The sequence below is a fragment of the Crassostrea angulata genome, unplaced genomic scaffold (assembly GCF_025612915.1).
Source record: "Crassostrea angulata isolate pt1a10 unplaced genomic scaffold, ASM2561291v2 HiC_scaffold_245, whole genome shotgun sequence".
In the NCBI taxonomy this organism is placed as follows: Eukaryota; Metazoa; Mollusca; class Bivalvia; order Ostreida; family Ostreidae; genus Magallana; species Magallana angulata.
The window spans coordinates 7071-21811 of record NW_026441798.1 but is presented as its reverse complement, the minus strand read 5'-3'; the positions used below and the strand labels follow the sequence as shown (position 1 = coordinate 21811).

The window sequence follows — 14741 nt, the reverse complement described above, 5'->3', positions numbered from 1 at the left end:
AAAACCTTCTTGATTTTAAGAACAACTTAACAAAAAAAATCCGAATGTGTTTAAGTACGACTTAACAATTATTTTTGGTACGAGTTAATTTTACTATTAACATTACGCTATTTTTCAAACCAAGGACGCGGAAACAAAATTTCCGGAAAAATCAATTTTAAAACCCCGATATCTCTGTAATGCATCGTCCGATTTTCAAACGGATTTCAGTTTCGTATTCAGCATGACCAACTCTACAAACCTCGTAAACATTTGAAATTAAAACGAAAAATTCGAAAATTCGAAAATTTTAAAACACTTCCGGTTTGGACCGGAAGTGACGGAAACTAAATTCCAGCCTTATGTCCAAATAAAAACGATCAATGCTTCAACACAGAAAATTTCAAGTCTCTATCTTGAAGCGTTTTTGAAAAACGCCCTGGACAAAATCACTTTTTTAAAATTTAAAAATTGACGTAACGTTAAAACGGAGGTGACGTTGTAGTTGAAAATTTAAAATCTTTTAGGAACAATGATGCTACATAATCCCTGAAAGTTTCATGTCAATCCGTTGAAAACTTTGTGAGATATTAAGCTTTAAAAAAGTCAGAAAAATAAAGAAAAAGAATAATAATAATAACTAGAGCAAAGCTCGTTGCAAAGCAACGAGTGGGTCTTCCGTTAATGTCAAGAGTAAAGCTTGATGTTCCTGCAAGAAGCAGAGTGTTTAAATCAATAACGAGGAACTTAAAGTAAAAGATAAAAATAAATACGAATGATACTATGTACGAATTAACAAAATCCTTAACGATTCTAAGAACGACTTAACAAAAAAATAATTCCGAAGGTGTCAAAGTTCTTAACAAACTTCGAATAATTTTTGGTACGAGTTTGAACTTCACGCTATTTTTGAAACCAAAAACGCAGAATCAAAATTTCTGAAAAATCAATTTTTAAACCCCGATATCTGTTATGCATCGTCCGATTTAAAAACGGATTTAAGTTTTGTACTCATCATGAAAATTACCGTAGGTTACATATGTTTAATTTTTAATATTGAAAAACAATGAAAAACTAAAACAAGAGGCAAATTGGCCACATCGCTCACCTGAGGAACAATAGGTATGATAAAATCAGCTTAATGGAGTCACAATGCAAACTACCTGGACAATGTACATTAATACATGTAGATCCTGTATAAATAAAACCCATTTCCCCCCCTAAATATTCTTGTTTATAATCATTAGTTCCTTTTCTAAAAGGATGATTTTATATTGATTTTATAGTTATATCGCATGTTGAGTATTGCAGTTCTCAAAAAAAGATCCTTAACAATAGTTTATACATGGGATATAAACCTACATCAAACTCTGAACCTTCTTGTGAGGCCAAAGAACTGTCCTGGGGCCAAAGTCTTAACAATTATAAATAATCATCTGGCTGATTAGTTTCTGAGAAGAAGATTTTTAAATTATTAAAGATTGTTAAACTTTGACCACCCCCCCCCCCACCCATTGTGGCCCAAACCTATCCCCGGGGTCATGATTTTCACAACTTTGTATCTACAGTACCTGAGGATGCTTCCACATAAGTTTCAGCTTTCCTGGCTTATTAGTTTCTGAGAAAAAGATTTTTAAAGATTTTCTCTATATATTCCTATGTAAAAATCAATTCCCCCATTGTGACCCAAATACCACCTTGGACTATGATTTTAACAAACTTGAATCTACACTACCTGAGGATGCTTCCACTTTAATTTGTGCTTTTCTGGCCTAATAGTTTTTGAGAAGAAGATTTTCAAAGATTTTCTCTATATATTCCTATGTAAAACTTGATCCCCCTCTTATGGCCCCTCCCTACCCCGGGAACATGATTTGAACAAACTTGAATCTACACTACCTGAGGATGCCTCCACACAAGTTAAAGCTTTTCAGGCCGAATAGTTTTTGAGAAGAAGATTTTTGAAAAATACCATCAAATTTTCAATAATTCTCAATTATCTCCCCTTTAAAGAGGGCGTGGCCCTTCATTTGAGCAAACTTGAATCCCCTTCACCTAGTGGTGGTGCTTAGTGCCAAATTTGGTTGAAATCTGCCCAGTGGTTCTTGAAAAGAAGATGAAAATATGAAAAGTTTACAACAACGACAAATTGTGATCAGAAAAGCTCACTTGAGCCTTTGGCTCAGGTGAGCTAAAAACAAAATAAAAGAAACATAATTGCATACTTTTATTGAAAAACAAATTTTCACAGCTAACAATTGTAAATTACTTTAAACAGCCATAATTTTGTTTGTTATAATTTCTTATCAAACACAAACCACAACAAGGCATGATGCTTTCTTAAAGTTCCATTACAGTAACTGTTCATGAATTATCCGATTTAATTTTTACTGGTAAATGACAGAGATGACAGGTTAACCTCAAGAGCTGAAAAGAATCAACAGGTAAAAACCATGTGGCCACCAATAGCTGAAATTAAAAAAATCAATAAGCTGTGTTAATACATGTACCGGTACTAATAATAGCTGTGTTTACATTAACATATGCATAGTATTTCTGAAAAAAAATACACTGACCATGAAATGTAATTAGTATGACATATCCCGATAAGTGACATTAGATGGCACAGGACAGTTTTTGTGATACGTTTCATTGTAGCCTGGGGACGTGTGTCTTCGGAACCCTGTAACTAGAATTTCCTCAGTTCCCATTCAGCACAAATACCTTTAATTCACTTTTTATAAGGCCAAACACCAATTTCTGAAGAAAATTACTAGTCAAAACCTGTAAAATTTTCTACATACTGGTTTTTATGAGATTTTGACCCTTCCATATTTTGCTAATTTTTCATGATTTTTCAGCTTTTTAGACCTCCCCCAGCCAATTCCCTGCAAAGGGTTGACCTTCCGTACCATGTGCATGTTGCACCATCACATGTCAGAAACTTACCGGTGTATAGTTTATAATGCCCCATCCACCTACTTTTCGTGTTATTTACCCTCCCGTCTGTAACTTGCATGTTCACTGTCTAAAGTCAACACAACAGTCATATTAGCCGCAGGTTTCACATTTTATTTCTGAATCTCATGTACCTAACATATGGGGCCTACATATTGAATATCAATTTCAACAAGAGACATCCCTCTAAGTAATGATAATCATTAAAAACCATTTCATGAATTTTAGCTACACTCATAAGCCTTTAAGTACAGCAACTCTCAATTTTACAAAAATATTGACGGGTACTTTATCCGAAACTGTCCCTTGCTACCTTTAACTTACACTAACATTCTCTGAAAAGTCATCTTGTCTTAAACTTACAAAGCTTATGCTATTCTGAGAAAAAGTATACCTCATTTTGCCAATTCCAATAAGGATTAAGAAAAATATGGCAATTTAAGTGAACCCAGCATTTCCACTTTCCTCTATTGAACACAGATTCATAGGGCTCTCCATAAATAAAGCATCTTTACATCATCTTATAGAGGTCAACTATTTTTAACCTCCCTAAATAACAAACCTTATTCAAAACTACATACATATACATGATATTATCATGACAAAAGCATCACATCACTTAGAAATACCCTTACATGTATACCCTCCCCCTATTTTTTGATTTTCCTAAGAAGCAATTAGTTTGAACACTTTAACCTTAATATTATGAAATTTGTGGCAATTCCCTTAAGTCATTTCTCACACATATTTAAAAACAACCATCACTGATATTGAAAATTGATATTTTCTTGGTAAATGGATGTAATGTAACATTTTTTTTCACAAAAAGACATGCCGCCATACATGTGATTTCTTGTTTTCATGAAACAGTAAGCTTATAATCATATTTAGTGAATATTTTATTTATTCTTGTTTCTAGTCTCCTTTTAACCTTGCTAAAATAGTAAGACCTACCAGTGTGATGTCTGCTCTTAATTAAAATGAAATTCAAACACAACCGGGTACCTGGGAACGGATGAGAATTCCATGATAAATGTTCAAATTTTACATGTTTTCCTACATTTTTGATGCATATATACAATAAAAGGGTAAACATTTGTTGCTTCTTGATCATTTCGAGAGTAATTATCATAGCAGATGTTATTTCAAGGTCAAATGTACATTTACATATCCAACATGTAATGGTAATGGAGACAATTGGAAAGAGGGGGGCCATGGCTTTTTGAATTCTGTAAATATATCTAAAATATCACTTTTGGATAGGAAGGAGGAAAAACTTGAGTTTTTTGACATATTGTATACTTTGATAACTGCATTTGTCTACATGTGAATTTTATTTGAAAGAAAAATATGCTGTTTTAAAAAAATTAAGTTATATAAGTCAGGTTGCTTAATGTTATTTCATGAAATCAGACAGCAAAATTGCTGCAAATTTATAATTTAAATAATTCAATTGATCAAAACTCTTTTACTGTGCAGTATTAATTCTTATCTCATTAATTAACTTAAGCCTTTTAATTGTCATAAGGATAGGAAATACCTACTTTCTAAGCCAATTTACTCTAGTGGTGGTCATTCTACACATTTAAAAGGCATTTACTTCCCTTGTATATTATAGCTAATAAATCATGTAATGACATATACATGTACAATGTATAACCAACAAAATCATCCATTTTCCCAAAATAGACTACTTTTGGTAAAAATCCACTCAAAATTACAGTTAAATGAGAAATCTGAAAATACCATGTAGTCTTGAAACTTACACTAACATTCTCTGAAAAGTCATCTTGTCTTAAACTTACAAAGCTAATTATGCTATTCTGAGAAAAAGTATACCTCATTTTGCCAAATCCATTAAGGATTAAGAAAAATATGGCAATTTAAGTGAACCCAGCATTTCCACTTTCTTCTATTTAACACAGATTTATAGGGCTCTCCATAAATAAAGCATCTTTACCTAATCTTTTAGAGGTCAACTGTTGTTCAACCTCCCTAAATAAGAAACCTTATTCAAAACTACATACATATACATGATATTATCATGACAAAAGCATCACATCACTTAGAAATACCCTTACATGTATACCATCCCCCTATTTTTTGATTTTCCTAAGAAACATAAGTTTGAACACTTTAACCAAATATTATGACCTTTAAATGCTTCTATTCTGATCAATTGAATTTTTAAGCAGCGTGAAATTAAAACCATCGCAATTGATACTTTAGTAAAAATCATGAAAATTTAACACGGTGGAATTAAAACAACTTACATTATTTCATCCAAACAGCCTCAAAGTATAATTTTCTGCTATACCATTTTTTTAAAATGAATTCTACTGGGTTTTTTTTTTGCAAATAAATTTAGCGTTTTGATTGTTGCACAATGAAAAAATGAGGGATTGCACGATAATACATGCTCATTTTGAAATTTAAAGCATCGTTGATTTCTTTTCCTAGATAGAGATATGCACAAAATGATGTTGCTCTGTGATGCTTTGCCAAGATTAAAAGCATGAAAGAGAGAGAGAGAGAGAGAGATCTGAGGCACATGTAGTAAAAATTATTACATACATTTGTCTTACTGTAAAAACTGTTTACCATGTAGATGTGTTCTGCATGTAAAGTTTACCTAAAATGAATCAATAAAATTCAATATATATAAAAGATAAACTAATCTCAAAGAATTTACAATGTTCTGTGAAATAATCAAATCTTGAGAAGAATGTTTTATAGATATCAGGGAACATTAACCTAAAATCTGAACTTAAAGTTCTTTTCATCTTGCACTCTGATTTACATGCTCTTTCACAGGCGATAATCATATATAACGACGAGCCAGACAAAAGTTCTAATTTTAATTAGACTGAATATTTACCATGTCAAATATATTTATTTAATTAAGCACAAGCCTGTCTGAGTTCTTTAATTCATTAATTAAGTGGAGGTGATATGGTAAAGATCTGCTATTTTCAAATATTTAGGGTAAAGTTATCATCATGCAAACATGCACTCTAATTACAACATTCTACTCTTGTGTGCCTTTGGACCCCCACCCCTTTTAATTGCACTGTTTTACAGCGCGTGGTGTGTTGTTCAATACAAAATAAGACATACATATACATAATAATAAATAGAAATTCAAACGAATAGTGTGCAAAACATACACGTGAAAATACATTGGACAGATAATATCCCGAGATTTCTCTGACTCAAATGCCCGCTTTTATATTGTTACGCACGTCAAAAGCGAAGGTTAGAGTCAGAGGAATGTCGGATTAGATTGAAAAGTGCACAAACACTTTGAAAAGAAAAAGTCAATACGACATATCCTGTATTGAAACATACCTTTATAATCTGTCATACGTTAGTTGAGCTGAAATTTCCACTATCGCCGTCTTGCAGGCCATTCTTCTGACACACCGCTATCAGCTGTTGTTCGCAGTCAAAACATGGCGAGTTGACATGGTGAATCGTACGATAATTATTTCGATTAAAACTAATCAGACTAATAAAAACTAACAACGTAATTATCGACCGAATTAACGAAATTGTTTCAATAAACACTCTGATTAACTATATAAAAAAGGAGTTCGGTTTTATGACCTGTACGAAATCTTTTCAGCAGGAGTTACTTTTAGTGTGAATTTTGCACTATTTTTTAAACCAATAACGAGGAATCAACATTTCCGGAAAAATCAATATTTAAACCCCGATAACTCCGCAATGCAGTATTCGATTTTAAAACGAATTGAAGTTTTGTATTTATCTTTACAAACTATACAATATGCATATAATTTTATGTTTTTTATAAAGTTTTATGATCAGTACGAATTGTTACAGTAGAAGTTACTTTCAGTGTGAATTTTGCACTATTTTTGAAACCAAGAACGCGGCATCAAAATTTCCGAGAAAATCAGTTTTTAAACCCCGATATCTCTGTTATGCATCCTCCGAATTTTAAACGGTTTTCAGCATTAGACTCAGCTTAAAAAGCTCTACAAAATACGTATACTTTTTTTGTTTGATCAAAAAATTCATTTTTTCAAAAAATTTGATTCGCTTCCAGTTTCGACCGCAAGTGACAGATTTTTATTATATAGCTTCATTACAGAGGTAAATTGACCAAATCATAACAATTGAAAATTTCAAGCCTATATCTTAAAGCGTTTTTGAGAAAAGTCCCGGACAAAATGACTTTTTTTAAATTTTAAAAATGACGTCACGCCAAAACGGAAGTGATGTTGTCTTTAAAACTTTAACATCTTTGAGGGACGATAACTTGCTAAAATCTCTGGAAGTTTCATTGAAATCGGTTGAAAACTTTTTGAGTTATGAAGCAAAAAAGGAGTCAGAAAAAAAAGAAAAAGTATAATAATAATAAAAAGAAACCGAAGAAAAACAAAAGGGTCTTCCGTTGGAAACAGAAGACCCTAATAACTAGAGCAAAGCTCGTTGCAAAGCAACGAGTGGGTCTTTCGTTAAAGTCGGAAGTAAAGCTGGAAGTTCCTGTAAGAAGCAGAGCTCTTAAACCAATAACAAGAGTAACTAAAATAAAAAGATGAAAAATCGAATTATTCCTGGTACGACTTAACAAAATCCGAATGATTTTAAGTACGACTTAACAAAAACCTTTCTGATTTCAAGAACGACTTAACAAAAAAATCTGAATGTGTCCAAGTACGACTTAACAATTATTTTTGGTACGAGTTAATATTACTTTGAACATTACGCTATTTTTTAAACCAAGGACGCAGAATCAAAATTTCCGGAAAAATCAATTTTTAAACCCCGATATCTCTGCAATGCATCGTCCGATTTTCAAACAGATTTCAGTTTCGTATTCAGCGTAACCAACTCTACAAACCTCGTAAATTTTTGAAATTGAAACGAAAAAAAGAGAACGTCACTCAATTTTACAAAAATATTGACGGTACTTTATCCGAAACTGTTCCTTGTATCTTTAACTTAGTACACTAACATTTTTATGAAAAGACGGTTTGTCTTAGAATAAGAAAGCTAACGGATTTACATGAAACTTTCAGGGATTAGGAAGCTTTATTGTCCCTTAAATATGTTAAATTTTGAACTACAACGTCACTTCTGTTTTTACGTTAAGTCAATTTTTAACTTTTAAAAAAGTGATTTTGTCCAAGGCGTTTTTCAAAAACGCTTCAAGATAAAGACTTGAAATTTTCTGTGTTGAGGCAATGATCGTTTTCATTTGGACATAAGGCTGGAATTTAGTTTCCGTCACTTCCGGTCCAAACCGGAAGTGTTTTAAAATTTTCGAATTATCAAATTTTTCGTTTCAATATCAAAAATTTACGAGGTTTGTAGAGTTGGTTACGCTGAATACGAAACTGAAATCTGTTTGAAAATCGGACGATGCATTACAGTGATATCGGGGTTTAAAAATTGATTTTTCCGGATATTTTGATTCCGCGTCCTTGGTTTAAAAAATAGCATAATGTTCAAAGTAAAATTAATTCGTACCAAAAATCATTGTTAAGTCGTACTTGAACACATTCGGATTTTTTTTGTTAAGTCTTTCTTGAAATCAGAAAGGTTTTTGTTAATTCGTACTTAAAATCATTCGGATTTTGTTAAGTCGTACCAGGAATAATTCGATTTTTTCATCTTTTTATATTAGTTACTCTTGTTGTTGGTTTAAGAGCTCTGCTTCTTACAGGAACTTCCGGCTTTACTTCCAACAGTAACGGAAGACCCACTCGTTGCTTTGCAACGAGCTTTGCTCTAGTTATTATTATTAGGGTCTTCCGTTTTGAACGGAAGACCCTCTTGTTATTCTATTGTTTCTTTTTATTAGGGTCTTCCGTTTCCAACGGAAGACCCTCTTGTTATTCTATTGTTTCTTTTTAGGGTCTTCCGTTTCCAACGGAAGACCCTCTTGTTATACTATTGTTTCTTTTTATTAGGGTCTTCCGTTTCCAACGGAAGACCCTCTTTTATTCTATTGTTTCTTTTTATTATTATTATTATTATTCTTTTTCTTTATTTTTCTGTCTTTTTTAAAGCTTAATATCTCAAAAAGTTTTCAACGGATTTACATGAAACTTTCAGGGATTATGGAACGTCACTGTCCCTTCAAGATGTTAAATTTTGAATTACAACGTCACTTCCGTTTTTACGTTACGTCAATTTTTAAATTTTAAAAAAGTGATTTTGTCCAGGGCGTTTTTCAAAAACGCTTGAAGATAGAGACTTGAAATTTTCTGTGTTGAAGCATTGATCGTTTTTATTTGGACATAAGGCTGGAATTTAGTTTCCGTTACTTCCGGTCCAAACCGGAAGTGTTTTAAAAATTTTGAATTTTCGAATTTTTCATTTGAATTTCAAATGTTAACAATGTTTGTAAAGTTGGTTATGCTGAATACGAAACTGAAATCCGTTTGAAAATCAGACGATGCATTACAGAGATATCGGGGTTTAAAAATTGATTTTTCCGGAAAATTTGATTCCGCGTCCTTTGTTTAAAAAATAGCGTAATGTTCAAAGTAAAATTAACTCGTACCAAGAATAATTGCTATGTCGTACTTGAACACATTTGGATTTTTTTGTTAAGTCGTTCTTAAAATCGGAAAGGTTGTTGTTAAGTCGTACTTAAAATCATTCGTATTTTGTTAAGTCGTACCAGGAATAATTCGATTTTTTTCATATTATTTATTTTAGTTACTCTTGTTATTGGTTTAAGAGCTCTGCATCTTACAGGAACTTCCAGCTTTACTTCCGACATTAAAGGAAGACCCACTCGTTGCTTTGCAACGAGCTTTGCTCTAGTTATTATTATTATTATTCTTTTTCTTTATTTTTTTGACTTTTTTAAAGCTTAATATCTCAAAAATTTTTCAACAGATTTACATGAAACTTTCAGGGATTATGAAGCATCATTGTCCCTTAAAGATGTTAAATTTTTAACTACAACGTCACTTCCGTTTTTACGTTACGTCAATTTTTAAATTTAAAAAAAGTGATTTTGTCCAGGGCGTTTTTCAAAAACGCTTTAAGATAGAGACTTGGAATTTTCTGTGTTGAAGCATTGATCGTTTTTATTTGGACATAAGGCTGGAATTTAGTTTCCGTCACTTCCGGTCCAAACCGGAAGTGTTTTAAAATTTTCGAATTTTCGAATTTTTCGTTTCAATTTCAAATGTTTATGAGGTTTGTAGAGTTGGTCTTGCTGAATACAAAACTGAAATCCGTTTGAAAATCGGACGATGCATTACAGAGATATCGGGGTTTAAAAATTGATTTTTCCGGAAATTTTGATTCCGCGTCCTTGGTTTTAAAAATAGCGTAATGTTCAAAGTAAAATTAACTCGTACCAAAAATAATTGTTAAGTCGTACCTGAACACATTCGGATTTTTTTTGTTCAGTCGTTCTTAAAATCGGAAAGGTTTTTGTTAAGTCGTACTTAAAATCATTCGTATTTTGTCAAGTCGTACCAGGAATATTCGATTTTTTTCATCTTTTTATTTTAGTTACTCTTGTTATTGGTTTAAGAGCTCTGCTTCTTACAGGAACTTCAAGCTTTACCTTCGACATTAACGGAAGACCCACTCGTTGCTTTGCGGAGTGGGTCTTCCGTTAATGTCGAAGGTAAAGCTTGAAGTTCCTGTAAGAAGCAGAGCTCCCAAACCAATAACAAGAGTAACTAAAATAAAAAGATGAAAAAAATCGAATATTCCTGGTACGACTTAACAAAATCCGAATGATTTTAAGAACGACTTAACAAAAACCTTTCCGATTTCAAGAACGACTTAACAAAAAAAAATCCGAATATGTTCAAGTACGACTTAGCAATTTTTTTGGTACGAGTTAATTTTACTTTGAATATAACGCTATTTTTCAAACCAAGGACGCGGAATCAAAAATTCCGGAAAAATCTATTTTTAAACCCCGATATCTCTGTAATGCGTCGTTCGATTTTCAAACGGATTTCAGTTTCGTATTCAGCATGACCAACTCTACAAACCTAGTAAACATTTGAAATTCAAACGAAAAATTCAAAAATTCGAAAATTTAAAAACACTTCCAGTTTGGACCGGAAGTGACGGAAACTAAAGTCCAGCCTTATGTCCAAATTAAAACGATCAATGCTTCAACACAGAAAATTCCAAGTCTCTATCTTGAAGCGTTTTTAAAAAACGCCCTGGACAAAATCACTTTTTTTAAAATTTAAAAATTAACGTAACGTAAAAACGGAAATGACGTTGTAGTTGAAAATTTTACATCTTTGAGGGACAGTGATGCTCCATAATCCCTGAAAGTTTCATGTAAATCCGTTGAAAACTTTTTGAGATACTAAGCTTTAAAAAAGTCAGAAAAATAAAGAAAAAGAATAATAATAATAACTAGAGCAAAGCTCGTTGCAAAGCAACGAGTGGGTCTTCCGTTACTGTTGGAAGTAAAGCCGGAAGTTCCTGTAAGAAGCAGAGCTCTTAAACCAACAACAAGAGTAACTAATATAAAAAGATGAAAAAATCGAATTATTCCTGGTACGACTTAACAAAATCCGAATGATTTTAAGTACGAATTAACAAAAACCTTTCTGATTTCAAGAAAGACTTAACAAAAAAAATCCGAATGTGTTCAAGTACGACTTAACAATGATTTTTGGTACGAAATAATTTTACTTTGAACATTATGCTATTTTTTAAACCAAGGACGCGGAATCAAAATATCCGGAAAAATCAATTTTTAAACCCCGATATCACTGTAATGCATCGTCCGATTTTCAAACAGATTTCAGTTTCGTATTCAGCGTAACCAACTCTACAAACCTCGTAAATTTTTGAAATTGAAACGAAAAATTTGATAATTCGAAAATTTTAAAACACTTCCAGTTTGGACCGGAAGTGACGGAAACTAAATTCCAGCCTTATGTCCAAATGAAAACGATCATTGCCTCAACACAGAAAATTTCAAGTCTTTATCTTGAAGCGTTTTTGAAAAACGCCCTGGACAAAATCACTTTTTTAAAAGTTGAAAATTGACTTAACGTAAAAACAGAAGTGACGTTGTAGTTCAAAATTTGACATCTTTAAGGGACAATAAAGCTTCCTAATCCCTGAAAGTTTCATGTAAATCCGTTGAAAACTTTTTGAGATATTAAGCTTTAAAAAAGTCAGAAAAATAAAGAAACTAATAACTAGAGCAAAGCTCGTTGCAAAGCAACGAGTGGGTTTTCCCCTAATGTCGAAAGAAACGCTAGAAGTACGTCTAAGAAGCAGAGTTCTTAATCTAGTAACAAAGAAACCTAAGTACAAAAAGATAAAAAAAAAATCGAATGATTCTTGGTACAACTTAACATGATCCGAATGTTTTTAAGTACGACTTAACCAAAAACCTTTAACCATTTCAAGAACGACTTAACAAAAAAAACCAATGTGTTTAAGTACGACTTAACAAATTTGACTTCATTTTAGGTACAAGTTTACTTTACTTTGAACTAACATCTTTTTTCTTAACCCAGAATGCAAAATTAAAATTTATGTAAAAAATCAATTTTGTTTAAAACATAATTCTGAGCAACTTTTCCTCTTCACTGCTTTTCAAAAGGTTGACCTTTCGTACTGTGTGCTCGTTGCGTCATTAATTGTCAGAAACTTATCGAAGTTAAGTTTACTTTACTGTACTTCTGTGAATATTTTCTATGTAAAATTACTATGAACCAGACAACATTGAAATGGTGAACATTTCAAAGGGCCCCGCTTATGTTATTTCAGAGAATTCTGCTTTGACCTTGACCTATAACTTGAAATTTTTCCAGCTGGCATAGAACTTTTAATTCAATTTCATTCCCCCTAACATACATGCATTTTTGTTCAATCTGACCAAGATTAAGCATATTTGGAAAATAATCTACTATTTAAAACTAATTTTAAAAAGATCTGCTATGACCTTCACATTGACAGACTTGGTTCAAGGTCACTGCACGCCATTTAACTATAAACTCTGTAAAGGTAAAATATTAGCCAAATAGGGGCTAAAAGGAGAGTATATCTATGCTCTTAAAATATGGATTTTTGTGTGATCTGATATGACCTTGACTCTTCATCTACAAATATCATTCGAGGTCATTGCATATATTTTGAACAAAGGCATCATGTGGGTAAAGTATGAGGCTGAATGGAGCAAAGGGAGAGAAGATATACTCCGGACAAGGATTTTTAAAAATATAATTCTGATATGACCTTCACAGTTTCTTTTCACTGAAAATAGGTTCAAGGTCACTACACACCCTTTCACCCTTTACTCAAAAGCTCTGCTTATGTGAAGTCTGAGCCAAATAGGGGTTAGTAGAAATTATATATGATCTCAAAAAAGGATTTTTGCATGATCCGATATGATCTTCACCCATTACCTAGAAATTTCATGCAAGGTCACTGCACATCGTTTAACCATAGAGACACTCTGTGAGTATTAGCCAGATTGGACCAAAGGGAAAAAAGATATGCCCCAGACAAGGATTTTATATATATAATTCTGCTATGACCTTAACCTTATACACCTAAAAACATGGTTCAAGGTCACTGCACATCCTTCAACCAAAGGAACCCTGTGGATGAGGTATGAGCCAGATTGGGCCAAGGGGAGAGAAGCTATGCTCCTGTCAAGCCATCTCGGATGGACAGACCGACAAATTGATCACTAGAAGGCGCCCGCATAAACATGCCTTTTTATCTAAAATAGTATCCATGCTATCTGCCCATGGTGAATAGTCATCAAAACCATTCATTAGCAGAATTTGATTTCCCTCCTTTTTAAGGTGGTATGGGACATCTGTCGATATTAATGTGGATTAAAGTACTATATAATTGAAAACTTTTCACCGGTTTAGAATTTTCAAATTTTACAATATTAAACTAAAAAATAGCTTTTAAAAATATTTGAAAAGGTAAAAATTGTAAAAACCCCAGCGGGATTCGAACTCATGACTTACAGGTTCCTAGTAAACCCTCTAACCCACTGTGCTTAGGAGTTAGGTGACCATTTTTGAGAAGAAACTACATGTACTTATATAATTACACTTTATTTTATTGTTTATTTCGATAAACAATACGTCACAACATGGAAGTGTCCCATATCATCTTAAACTCGGAACACCTCTGACCTAATACGATCGCCGCATTAAATACAAAGTTTGATTTAACTCTAATTTGTTTATCATCAAGAAATTCTGCATCGCTGACAAATAAAGTTTTCTTCTGTATAATGAAATACCAATTAACTGACTATTCGGACAATAGCAAGTTTATTGTCCCATTCAACAGCTACTTTTTCCCTTGGCTTTGCCTCATTAAATATTTGCTGTCTTGGGGGACAATAAACTTGCTATTGTCCTCATACCCAGTAAATACTAAATTGGCATATAATATCCCATCCACCTACATTTCATGTTATATAACCTCCCGTTTGTAACCTTCAATTTCACTGTAAAGTCAACATATCTGTCATAGCCGCAAGTTTCACAATTTATTTCTGCTTCTCATGTACTTAAAATTAGGGGCCTTAATATTGCTTACCAATTCCAACAAGAGACATCCCTCTAACTATTGGTAATCATTAAAATTCATTTCATGAATCTACGCAACAATGATAAACCTTCAAGTACAGTCACTCTCAATTTTACAAAAATATTGACGGTACTTTATCCGAAACTGTTCCTTGTATCTTTAACTTAGTACACTAACATTTTTATGAAAAGACGGTTTGTCTTAGAATAAGAAAGCTAATGCAATTCTGAGAAAAAGAATACCACATATTGCCAATTCCATTG

At 32.6% G+C, this 14741-nt stretch overlaps 1 long non-coding RNA gene across 1 annotated transcript; it reads right to left on the bottom strand.

Annotated features, from left to right (window-relative positions):
* Positions 1-2191: 2191 nt before the first annotated feature.
* On the bottom strand, positions 2192-7332 carry LOC128169880 (uncharacterized). The gene is made up of 2 exons (XR_008241618.1): positions 6286-7332; positions 2192-2448 (listed from the first exon to the last, which is right to left on the bottom strand). It is a non-coding gene; the product is annotated as an uncharacterized LOC128169880 (long non-coding RNA).
* Positions 7333-14741: the final 7409 nt, after the last annotated feature.